The following is a 12,214-nucleotide window of genomic DNA, read 5'->3' as shown; positions in this document are numbered from 1 at the left end:
TTCCTCTCCTATACCAAGATCTCCCACTCTGGACCTTGGCTCGTTCTGCTTCCCTGCCACCAACTCCTGCTGAAATCAAACCCAGCTCAAATGCCCTTTCGGGTATTCCCAACAGCAATGCCACCGCTACCCAGCTCTAGACTGCAAGGCATGAATGTACCTCACGGGCAGCCATGCTGACCTGCTTTCTATTTTTGGTAGATGTCATGGGGATGGGGAGTCCTTCCACAAGACCACAGGCCCATGGACAGCAGGGATTGTGTCCTACCTTGGCTTTCCAATGCCAGGCGTCCTGGCACAGAGAAGTAACTCATTCACTCACTCATTCATCCAACAAATATGCACTGAGCACCTATGATGTGACAGGCACTGTTCCGCCTCTGGGTCTACAACAGTGAACAAAACGGGCCTCAAGCTCTGTCCTCATTGACATTCTAGCAGCAACGGCTAGGTGGGCAAATCAATCATTGATGAATATGCGCCGAATCCTGAAAACTCCTTTTGAGACCCAACACCTAGACAAAGGTACATTTTAGGATCATTCGTATATCCACAGGCCAAGTATTTATCTAAACTAAGTGAGCTCTTGAAGGAAGCTTACCTTCCTCTGCGGTGTGAGTGTTTAAAAATCACCGGAAAGGGATTGTGTTGGAATTAGTCTTCGCAAGACAGCCTGGCTTTGGGGATCCAAAGCCATTGAGATATTAGTCTGAGGCTCGGATAAAAAAAAATAAACTAAACTTTAGAGTCACAGAAATGATTCAATTTGAGGAAACACCAGGCCCAGGGACAGTAATAAGAAAAATAATCACAGCAAACACTTACACAGCATGGACTGTGTGCCAGGCCCGGGAGAAGCCCCTAATTCCCGACAGATGACAGGGCTGTCGGAAGGAAGGGGAGGCCACGAGAGGGGTGACCCTGACAGGAACCATCCCTTGAGACTGGGCCATTGTTCACTTGGGCTCCAACTGTCCCATGATCCACAGCAAGCTTGCCAGCCAGTGCCTTTGAAATTCCCTGGACTTCAATGGCAGAAAAGACAGATCTTTGCAAGTGAAAGGAAATTTGATTCCTTAAAATAGAAAAATTGTGCTCAGGGAAGGAAATTCCCTAGAACTATGGAGGCATCTTTACTCCCTGAAAAGATTAAAAAGTGCATTTACTGAGCACCTATTATATGCCAGGCAGTGTGCTAGGACCTGATGGAAACTGTCATTTACTCACGGCTGGGTGCTATTCTAATGTGGGGCCATAGCCAGGAATGAATGAAATAGATTCTGCCAGTCCCCAGGGCTGACATGCAGCCAGGATGTCCCTACAGAACTGTCCCACTTATCAAAATATTTACATGTTTCTGTTCTAGCTGGTACAGAACAGCTGCCCTGAGTCCCTGGGCGCCCATCCCTGCCCCAGCTGCCCCAGGCCCTCTTCCCATCCTTCCCCCGACATCCCTATGATCCAACTACTCAGGAGTGGGCTCAAACACAACCGGGAGCCCAGAAAACCTGGCGTCCATCGGTGGCCCAGCCTGATCTGCTTGGCCAGTGTCTGTTAAATGTTCTGTTTGCCACCCCTTGCCTGGCTCTCGTGGATCTCCCACCCAGTGGGTACTTCGCGTAGCCCCCAGCAGCCCTGTGAGGGGCAACCATGAACCCTCTCATACTCCTTCCAGCTCCTTAAATGCCACTTCCCCCCAAGCTTCCTTCTATAGCCGCTGCCTTCGTCTTCCTCACCATGTTCTGTAGGGAGTTGATTCCAGTGGTCTGGTTTCCTACCTACTCACAACCCCCTGTATTTGTTTCTCCAGCCTGGACCCCTCTCCTCAGCTGCTCCTATGGCCAACTACCTCCTGGACATCTCCCTGGGAGGTCCGCTGCCACCTCAAGCCCAAGGTCTCCCCAAATGACTGAGGTCAGCTTCTTTCCCAGACCTTTCCTCCTCCCCGCCCCCCCCCCCACATCCTGCTGCGTTCCCCATTCCTCTCATTCAAACACACATGCATTCAGGGCAGAAACACCCACAGAGCATCTGTTATGTGCCAGGCATGGTGCCTCACATTGAAGATGAGGGAGGAACGAAGATAAACCTTCAAGAAGCCTGTAGTCCATCAGGTGCCCAAGCTAGAAGCCTGAGCATCACCTCCGACTCCCCCATCGCTCACCCCTGCAGGAATGAGGAGTAAATCCCACAGCTGGCTTCATTCCCTCCATCTCCCCTGCCAAGGCCTGAGCCCAGATCCTCACCTGTCTCATCAAAGTGACTCCCAGCCTCCCTCCTGTGGGGCCCTCTCCAGTTCTCTGCAAATAGCCAGAAGGACACCTCTAGCACACATCCAAATCTGCCCTCTCCTTAGCTTAGAGCCTTCCATGGCTCCTCATTGCCCTCCGGAGGAAGTCCACGCTCTCTGGCCTGGCATTCAAGGCCCATCCTGGCCTCTCTTGATCCAGCAGGGTTGCCCTAGTAGGAAATGAGCTGTGGGTGGTGAAGCCATTAATTCCCAACCACCCTTCTGACTTCTTATCAGCCAGGATACACATGCACACAGAACCCATACACACACAGAGACACACAGATACAGACACACACACACATACTCAGATGTGCCCTGGGCCGTAAACAAGCAAGTCTATTTACACTGACATACATGCACACAGATGTAGTTGTCAGATTTAGCCAGTAAAAACGTAAGGTGCCCAAATGAACAACAAATCATTTGTTAGTATATCTGGACCGTACTTAGGCTAAAATATAATTGTTTATCTGAAACTCAAATTTAACTGGGCATTCTGTATTGTACTGGGGGACCCTACAAATCAAAAAAGATCTACAAAGACTTCGATCCCCCACAGAACACGGCTTGCACACTTAACACATATTACACGCTTACAGTACAGTTCATGTGTGAACGTGTACCTCACACTGTCGTGCCTCCACGACTAACGGGCATCTCACTGCCTGAGACAGAACCATGGCAGGGCCACGACATTGGCCAGCTGTGGTGAGCTCTTCAGGGAAATGTTTATTCTGTGAACAAATGCCTAACTGACAGGAATTCCTGGACGTCCAGCTCCAGAAATGTTGTGTGCCCGGAGTAGTAATCCCTGCGGAAGCCAGGCTTCCACTGAGCACAAAGCCCTGGCTATAGGAATAGCAGTGGCGCGAGGAGTCTGTGGGACCTGAGCCTCTGAACCTGACTTCAACACATCTGTACTCTGTGTCTTTGGGAAAGTCACTTAACCTCTCTTAGCCTCTATTAGCTCATCAGTATAATGGAAGTGTTCCCTTAATAAACCAGCACCTCAGGGTTATGGTGAGAACTGTTAAATGACACAATGCATGTGAAAGACTTTTTTAGAGTTTTGGTAAGAATGAGTACCTGTAAATAGACACAAAATCAAACAGATGCTAACTGCAATTGGATTCAGGGATGGAGTCGCCCCTCAGGTTGCAAGTGTAGCACAGAAGAGCAAAAAGGGGATAAAACATTGGAACAATTAAATTCAGGCAGTTGAAGAGGGTGGGAGGAAAGTTTGGGAGGAGAAGGATATGGTTATGGCATAGACGGTGGTGATAGTTGCATGGGTGTATACTTATCTTGAAACTCATTAGATAGTATACACTAAACATGGGCAGCTTTTCGCATGTCATACATACAAAATGGTATGTCAGTCATACCTCAATAAAGTGGTTTTAAAAATAATAAATTTAGGGGTGCCTGCCTGGGTGGCTCAGTAGGTTAAGCGTCTGACTTCGGCTTAAGTCATGATCTCACGGATTGTGAGTTCGAGCCCCATTTCAGGGTCTCTGCTGACAGCTCAGAGCCTGGAGCCTGCTTCAGGTTCTGTGTCTCCCTCTCTCTCTGCCCCTTCCCCACTTGCGCATGCACGCTTTCTCTCTCTCTCTCAAAAATAAATAAACATTAAAGAAAATTAAAAAAAACAATGAATTCAGGCATTAGTATGAATTAATTACTATAGTCACATCCAAAATAGGTTAGGTTCAGAATTCAGCACAAACAGGGAAACTGCATATGTTCAAAACACTTTGAAACTCTCTAGGATTGCATATACCATGTTGCCCAATGTCAAATAACAATTCTTATGCAAACTAGAAATTGAGGACCACTGAAATAAAATGAAGGCAGGGACAAAAGGAACTTCTATATGCAAATGTTTGGGCATTTTCTGCTTTTAAAGTGACTAGCAAATCTCTAGTGGTAAATGGTGGGGGTGGAGAACTCAAGAATTCCTTCTTGCCTAACTCTCTATTCTTTTTAAAACATTGAGTTTCTATATGGTAGACATTAGCATTGTCCACCAATGTTTCTGATTATTTTCCACCTGCAAACACAATAGGATTGGATGTCCCTGCTTTCTTGAACTTAGGAGAGACCACATTACCTGCTTGGGACAATGAAATGTGAAGTGATGTGCGTTACTACCAGGCAAAGCTTTAAAATACTTGGAAACAATTCTTCATCTCCTCCTTCCTATGCTACAGTGACCAACAACATTCCAAATGGTGAACTCTGACTATCCAAGAGAGGCCAGTATAGAGCAGAAACCCCACAACCTACAATGGATGTGTAGCATGAGTGAGAAAGGACCCCTGACTCTTTTAAGCCTTTCATATTTGGGAGTTGTGTGTTACTGCAGCAAGCCCCAGCTCATCCTGACTACTATGCTCCATAACATTACTACATATAAATAGATTTGTCTGTCGTCGTGAATATTTTTTAAGTGGCATTACATTATATATTGGGAGGAAAGTTCTAAGTAACTTTGTAAGTTAAATGAGCCTAGTGCAAAATCACAGCACTTATGCACTGCCCAGTTTCCTTCCAAACAGAATCTGTAGCAGCTCAGCAAGTCAAAATACATACTGTCAGACAGAGTAGCTAATATAACAATGGAGAGATGGGAATCCATTCAGAGAAAACAGGAGAGGATTGTACCTAGAAGATTTGCCAAAAGCCAGGAATGAAATATTGTATCATGGATCAGTGAAAGCATTTAGGAGTGGATAATAGAAGAAATTAGTACCAAAAAGTTCTGGACAAGAGGGCTGGGAGGGAGGTATGTTTACTGAATGCCTGCTGTGTGCCAGATACTGTGTTACATGCAGTGAAAATATAATTTCTTTACGTATTGGTCTCACTAAAACTCAATGAAGTAGAAACTGAGGCTCAGAGAGGTCAAATAAGTGGTCAAGTTCATACAGTGGCAGGGCAAGGATTCAAACCCATGCTGGCTATGCTCTTACACAGATGCTCTTATTGGAGCCATAGGGAGGCTGAGTTTGGCAGGACTCACTGGCCACCATTCACTCCAGGCACGGTTGAAATTTAACGAGGCAACAAGCTTATGCTCAGCTTCCCAACGGCTCAGATGGGAAGGTCTACTGAAGGGAACCAAGGTGTCCAGAGGCTCAGTCCCACTCAAGGCAGCCCTGCTTATGACCTCTTGCTCTGCACCCACAAGGGTCCCGGGCTTCTTGGGAGTGTCCTCCGAGGAAGAAGCAGCATTCCAGGACCAGATGCAGACAGCTGTGTGCTTCCTGCCGCCTCTGGTGACTCATGCTGGGACAAGAAAGCCGCTTTTTTCCTGGATTCCCTGTCCCCAAATCCTAATCTGGGGAAAGCCTCCTTAAGCTCCCTGAACACAAGACTCTGTCTGGGTGGCTGGCGCACGAGAGGGGTGGAGGCCAATGACGTCCAGAACAAAGAGGAAATTCAGGGCGGGAGATCATTTTCTCTCCCTGGCATGCCTCCTGTGGCCATCTGGCTGAGGGGGCTGTTATTCAAACCTCTGGATCACGGACTGTTTGTTTTTTAGGAGCTTGCAGCTGATTATTTTCATCAGATTCCCTACAACCAACTGCGTTGGCTCCCTTCACGGGCAGACCTGTGCAGCCAGCACGTCCTCTCGGCTGGGTTCACAGTTCCCTCACAGGGAATGAGCAGCCTCGCTCTTCCCTAACCACTGAGTGGCCACTGGGCCAGGATGGGGCCATCACCTCTGGATACCAGGGCCAGGCCTCCAGATGTTCCAGCTGATGTCACCTGTAGAGACTGGCATGGAAAAGGAGCATCTGAAAGATCAGAAAGCCCCTGGTGGCCAGACCAGCTCCAGTGGCCTTTGGTTTTGTCATCCCAGTTCTGAAAAGGCAGCACCAACATTTTCTGGGCATCTCCAGAAAGGTGGGATATAAAGAGCTCAGAGAGGTCCATTATTCTTGCTGTAGGGCAGCTGAACCTCCATTTCCTCTTCTGGGGCTTGGGGACAGTAAAGCTTTATGTCTCTGGGCTGTTGTATGCAAATGCATACACACAGTGACATATGTAAAAGGCCTAAGACCATGTCCGTGCACAGCAGGTTCTCAGTAAAAACTATGAGTTCCCATCTCTCATTTCTTCAAGGATATGATACACCAGCCTTTCCACTCCACTGGCTCCAAGGATAAGTGAAACAGCTGGGGTTCCTCACTGTGGGGACAGGATGCAGAGACTGAGGGCTTTCCTCCCAGAGGTGATAGGAATAGCCCACGTCTTCAAAGAAACTGGGTGATAACTCTTTACCCAGAAAGCCAAATCCAAGTGGTTTGGTAAGATGTGAGCTCAGTTACTCAACATGCCTTCTGGATGTCAGCCTGTCCATGGGGTCAGACAGATAGACCCGGGCAGCTGAATGGAAGCAGAAACCAGTTGTTCTGCACGAGGAAGGTCATGTCTCCTCTCCTGCGGGAGTCACACAAGCCCTGTGTGAAAGTCTGGCAGCCCCTTACCTAAGAAGAAGGTTCCCTAAGAAGGTTACAGCAATTTCTAAATCAAACATTATTTTTCATTCTTTGTATCTTAACTTCTCAGAGCTTCTCACTTCTGCCTTTAGGAAGTGAGAGAAACAGGGTATCCCTACAATGCCTTGCCTGGCTCCCCACTCCCAACCGTCTCTGCTCTCCACAGCTGAGATGGCCCCAGATCCATGGTGCCGCCTTTCCCCAGGGTGCTCAGAGGACTCAGCTCCGGTGGGCCTGGGCAGCTGAGCCAGCAGGGAAGGGCTTTTGACCCCCTCCTGGTATCAGTCCCAGCTCTGCAGCCCATTCCCTCAGGACCACTGGAGTCCCTAACCCAGAGACTTGAATCCTGACCCTAAACCTCAGGCTTATGGCTCCCAGACCACCTCAGAAGCCACCCACTTTCCTAGAAACTCCCACAGTGCCCCCTCCTCAGCCCCTGGTTACAGCTCTGGCAGCTGCAGGCCCTTCCCCGGACCTCCAGACACTATTGCTTCTGGCCCAGCCCCAGACGGAGCTCTGTGCAGTGCAGCTGAACGGACCCACACTAGCTCACCTGAAGCAGCATCTCACTGCTATGGTGCCCCAGGGGTCCTGTGCACAGGAGGAACCCACTGCGCACAGGACAAGACGGTTATCGGAACAAGCGAATGACAGTGTAGTGTAAGAACTGCAGTAGAGGCACGCAGAGCATGGGAAGGTTGTCCTAGAGGATGTGAATCCACTCCACCCCCAGGTGTGGGAAGGGGGTCAGGGAAAGCTCTGGGGAGCCAGTGCTGTCCAGCTAGGAGTCCTGTTCCCCTAGAGCAGGAGACCAGAGTGGGACAGCCAATTTCTCATTGATTCAATGGTCACTTCTATCTTTACCATAATCTGTCCCATTGTGGCCGTCTACTCCTGATTCACTTAATTTTACCTCTCAACTACAAATTCAAGGCAGAAGCTTGTCCTGAGTTTAAAACTCTGGATTTTCTTTAGTACAACAGTTAGTAAGGGAGAACTGGGTGTGGAATCAGAAACCCTTGATTGAAGCCTTCCATCTCTTGATCTTTAGAAGTGACTCTGACCACTCTGAACCTCAGTTTCCTCATCAGAAAAGCAGACAAAATAATTCCATCCAGGGCAGTTGCACAGTTCAGATGAAATAATGTGTGTGAGCCAACTTCATGAATCGGAAACCCCTCTGCCCATGGGAGAGTTTATCATGGCAGCAAGACCTTCCCATGGGCTGATCCAACAGCTCTCCAAGAAATGGAAGGAGCTACAAGAAAAACCCTGAATCTTAATTTTGCTCTGTTGGCATGCCTATAATTGCTGGGTTTGCTGGTCAACATGTGCCTCATAAATGAATTCTTAGCGGGCTTGGCATTTTGCATCTGCATTCTCCTGCAACTGCTTTGCAGCAGAGAAATCCCACCTGAATGGCAAGGATACATACCCAAGGTCCCTCAGAATAAGCTTCTGACAGATGGGTGGGTGAGTCCAATGGCAATTTTGGGAGGTTGGGGGTGTCATTTAGAAAAAAAGCAGGAGAAGGGAAGCAGGGAGAGAAGGAAGGAGGAAGGAGGGAGCTTGTTTGAGGGGAAGGAGACGCTCATGTTTGCCCAATGCTCAAGAAACCTTGGTGAAGGTAGCAGGTGTGTACATGCTGCTGACCTGCTCCCGACCTCTCCAAGGGAGGCCCAGGGGGGGCCTGGCTCTGGAGGGGAAACCGGAGCTGGAAGTGGCTTTCAATTACTTTTCAACGGCTGGCCACGGGAAAACAGGAAGAGAGCATTCAAAGCAGGGAGCTCTCAGAGGCAGAGCCTCTCAGAGATGGTGGGAGTCCCACTGACTCTGGTGGGGGAGGGGACACCTGCAGGAAGAAACACCAACCACTGAACCTACTGTAAGAGTCCTGTCCTACGCTTGGGCTGAACTGAGGGGACAGAAGGAGAAGCGTTGGATCTGAGTCTGGGAAGCTCACCACTGATGCCTTGTGTGTGGCCCCAGACAAGTCGCTTCCACCCTGCAGGCCTCGGTGTCCCCTTGTGTGTATCTGGAGAACTGGACTGTGCAGATCTCTAAGCATCTTTCCCAAACTGACCCCTGTGGTCTCTGATGCAAATGTCCCATGAGGAAACTCAGGGAACAGAGGAGGGTGACTGGTCACCGAATTCCACACCCCTCCTCTCTGTCTGCTGGATTTCTCATCACCATCCACGCTGCTTACTGAGTACCTAACAAGAGAAGGCTGCTCACCAACACTTACACAGTTCTGCAGAGTCTGTTTGCCATGTTGTCCTGTTCACTCCCAACAGGCCTGTGAGAAAGTAACAATAGTTCATTGACTCATATTACGTGCCAAGCATTATTCTAAGCCCTCTACATATTTCATTTTACTTAATCCATGACATCATATGAGGTATAGGTATTATTGTCCCCATTGTCCCCATTTTACTGATGTCCGCTTGCCCTGCCATACATGAGCTGGTCCACAGGGCTCCTCTAGATGCCCAAGGACCTGGGGCCTATGAGCCTGACCTGCATGCTGCTCTCCACCACTGGGGCTCTCGCTCCCACCTGTTTGCACTGGGTCCATATTTCTTTCCAGCTGTCCTTGGCTCTGGTCTCCCTCCTACCAGAGGGGAGTCTTGAAAAATCATTCTCCTGGTGCAGCAGGAAGAAGCCACTCGGGTGGGCTGCGTGCTGAGGGAGATGCTGAACTTCTTTCCACAGGTCTTCTCCTCCCCAGAGGAGGGCTGGCCTACCAGTCTCCCAGGGCAGCCTGAACAAGTGTCTGTTCTAGAAACTTGGCCGAATGTTCTTCCTTCCTCACTGGCTCAGAGGATCTGGGGTCATGTCTGCTGGGGTCAGCCCTCCACCTGTGTCCTAGATCCCAGGACCTCCCTCTCCTGCACAGCCTCCCCTCCCTGGCAGCCCCTCTCTCCCTCTCTGCTGGCTCCTTTCCACCCATTGCAGCTGAAGTGCAGCAGAGAAAGCCCGGACACAGAGTCCAGAGACGGAATCAAATCCGGCCCTGCCACTTACCAAATGCAGGACTCCAGATAGGATGAGCCACCCAGCTGAACCTCAGTTTCCCTAATGGAAGCTGGCGCTATAGAGACTATGGGATAGCACATTCTCTCTAGTCTGATTCCAACTGTTTCCATCTTGCGGCCTCTGCTCCATCCTGACCTGTCTCCTGCCTGCGGATTATCTAAAACATTCACTCAGTAGACAGCCTGGACACAGAGAATACAGGCCCTTCTAGCAAGGTGTCCACAGTCTAGTGGGGCAGGGAGACAATAAACAGGTGATTACAAGACCATGTCCTGAGAACCATGATGTCAGAAGTCGAGAGTGCTTAGGCAAAGGGAGGAAAGGCATCTAATTCAGGCTTGGGATGCCTGTGGAGGGTTCCCAGAGGAGAAGACATCAAGCTGGGAGCTGAGGGCTGGGAGCAATCAGTTTTTTGAAGGAGAGGACAAGTATTCCAGACAGAGCGAACAGCTTCACCAAGGCCCAAAGACAAGAGAGGATGAGCAGGTTAGGGGACATGAACGTGATTTGATTTGGCTGGACCACAGAGCATATGTATGCATGTGGGCATGTATGTGTATATGGGGGGTGTATGCATGCCTGTGTGTGCATGTGTGTACATGTGCATGCATATTGGAGGAGGAGAGGATAAAGAGGTGAGCCTGGAGAGGTGGGCATGGACTGACTCAGGCAGAGCAAGACTCTGAGTATTATACCAAGAGCAGTGGGCCCATTGGAAAGATTTTAAATAGAAAAGGGACATGGTCAGGAGTGTACTTTAAAAAGATCCATCTGTTTGCCATGGGCAAAGGGGGACCCGATTTAAAAATATATATATTAACAATAGCAGCCGTCTGTCAGGATGTGGAGCCACTGGAACTCCCATATTCAGATACACTAGGAAGTGCGCCTATAACCTGCCCCACCATTTAAAGAACTATTTGCAATACCTAGTCAAGTTGAAGATCTGTTTACTCTTGACCCAGCAGCTCTGTTTCTTGGGAGACATGTGTGAGGATATTCACCACAGAGCCATTTGTAATAGTGAAAAAGCAGAAATGACCTAACCAGGCTGTAGGGGAGCAGCTCAGTCAACTACAGTTCATTCATACAACAGAATACCACACCGTGGTTAAATGAATGAATTAGATCTCCATGCAGCAAGGACAAATCTGAAACTATAAGGAGCAGTGGAAGAAATAAGGCAACTCGCAAAAGAACATGAACCCAATACCATATGGTTTGTGGATCCTCAGTAAAAAAGGTAGAAAAACATATATGGGAATAAATCCCATCAACTTAGGATAACACTAACTCTGTGAGGGAGTGTTAAGGGATAGGGTAGGAATTTTGCTGAGATTTTAATATTCTATTTCTGCAAAAGAGAGAAGTAAAACAAATATGGTGAAATGTTACCTGTTGAATCAAAATAGTGGGTATCTTGGTGTTTCTTGCATTATTTGCTGTACTTTTTTATATGTTTGAAGTGTTTTTTCAATTAAATTTACAGTGGATTGGTGGAAAATAAGACATGGCGGGGACATATCTGCTGGGGAGGCTTAGGCTGTGTCCGTGGGTGGGGTGCCAGGGAGCCATACCAGGGGAACACCCAGACGGGACTGAGAGAAGCAGGTGTCAATGAACAATACCCCAGAAGTTGAATCTGCACAACTCCCGGCCCTCTGTGGTGTCTTCTTTCTTTCTCCTTTCTCTACCCTTGGGCGCTCATCAGAGCTCCGCCTCCAGAAAGCTTCCTCAGCTACTCCAGTGCTCAGAGATCTGTCTGTTCTGACATCCTGTAGCCCTCACCATATTGGTCACTCTAGGAATCATTTCACACAACTATGCCTGAACTTGTGGTGTCCATATGTGTCCTTTCTCTAGCAAAACCGTATGGGTGAGGGGGCAGGAACTGTCTCTCGTGCTCTTGATGGCTGTCCCTCTGGGTGTGTCTATGTGGCTAATTGCTGTTTCCCAGGCCCTCACATAATGCCAGACCCATGGTCACTGCAGGAGAAATTCTAGCTGAATGAATAAATGAATAGATAAGTGAATGACTAAATGAGTTCCAGGAAGAATTGTTGAGGAAATGCCAAGAAGCAACGTGGCAGCCCTAAATTCAAACCATGACTTCGCCATCAACACGTAGCAACTTTGGGAAATTCACTTCACTTCTCAGAATCCATTCCCCCAGCTATGATATGGAGAAAACACCCATCTTTCAGGATTGATGCTTATGGATATTATATATTGCTTGCTTATACATACCTATAAACGTTGTATATCATGGTAATTATATCCATAATACATCTCTAAGATGCCTATCATTTCCTCCCCAACCACACTCATGTTTCATAGAACTTTCCTTGTTCCTAGTCCAGAAAATGTGGTCTTTTAT

The 12,214-nt window shown here is 48.4% G+C and overlaps 1 long non-coding RNA gene across 2 annotated transcripts in view; it reads right to left on the bottom strand.

Annotated features, from left to right (window-relative positions):
• The window catches only part of LOC122233146, a 48,752-nt gene that overhangs the window by 20,448 nt on the left and 16,090 nt on the right, over window positions 1-12,214 (bottom strand). For both annotated transcript variants that reach the window (XR_006210625.1, XR_006210626.1), the window contains exon 3: window positions 9,047-9,097. This is a non-coding gene — a long non-coding RNA (uncharacterized LOC122233146). The remainder of the gene's footprint in view (window positions 1-9,046; window positions 9,098-12,214) is intronic.

The sequence above is a fragment of the Panthera tigris genome, chromosome D4, assembly GCF_018350195.1.
Source record: "Panthera tigris isolate Pti1 chromosome D4, P.tigris_Pti1_mat1.1, whole genome shotgun sequence".
Classification (NCBI taxonomy): Eukaryota; Metazoa; Chordata; class Mammalia; order Carnivora; family Felidae; genus Panthera; species Panthera tigris.
This window is presented reverse-complemented; position numbering and strand designations above follow the sequence as displayed.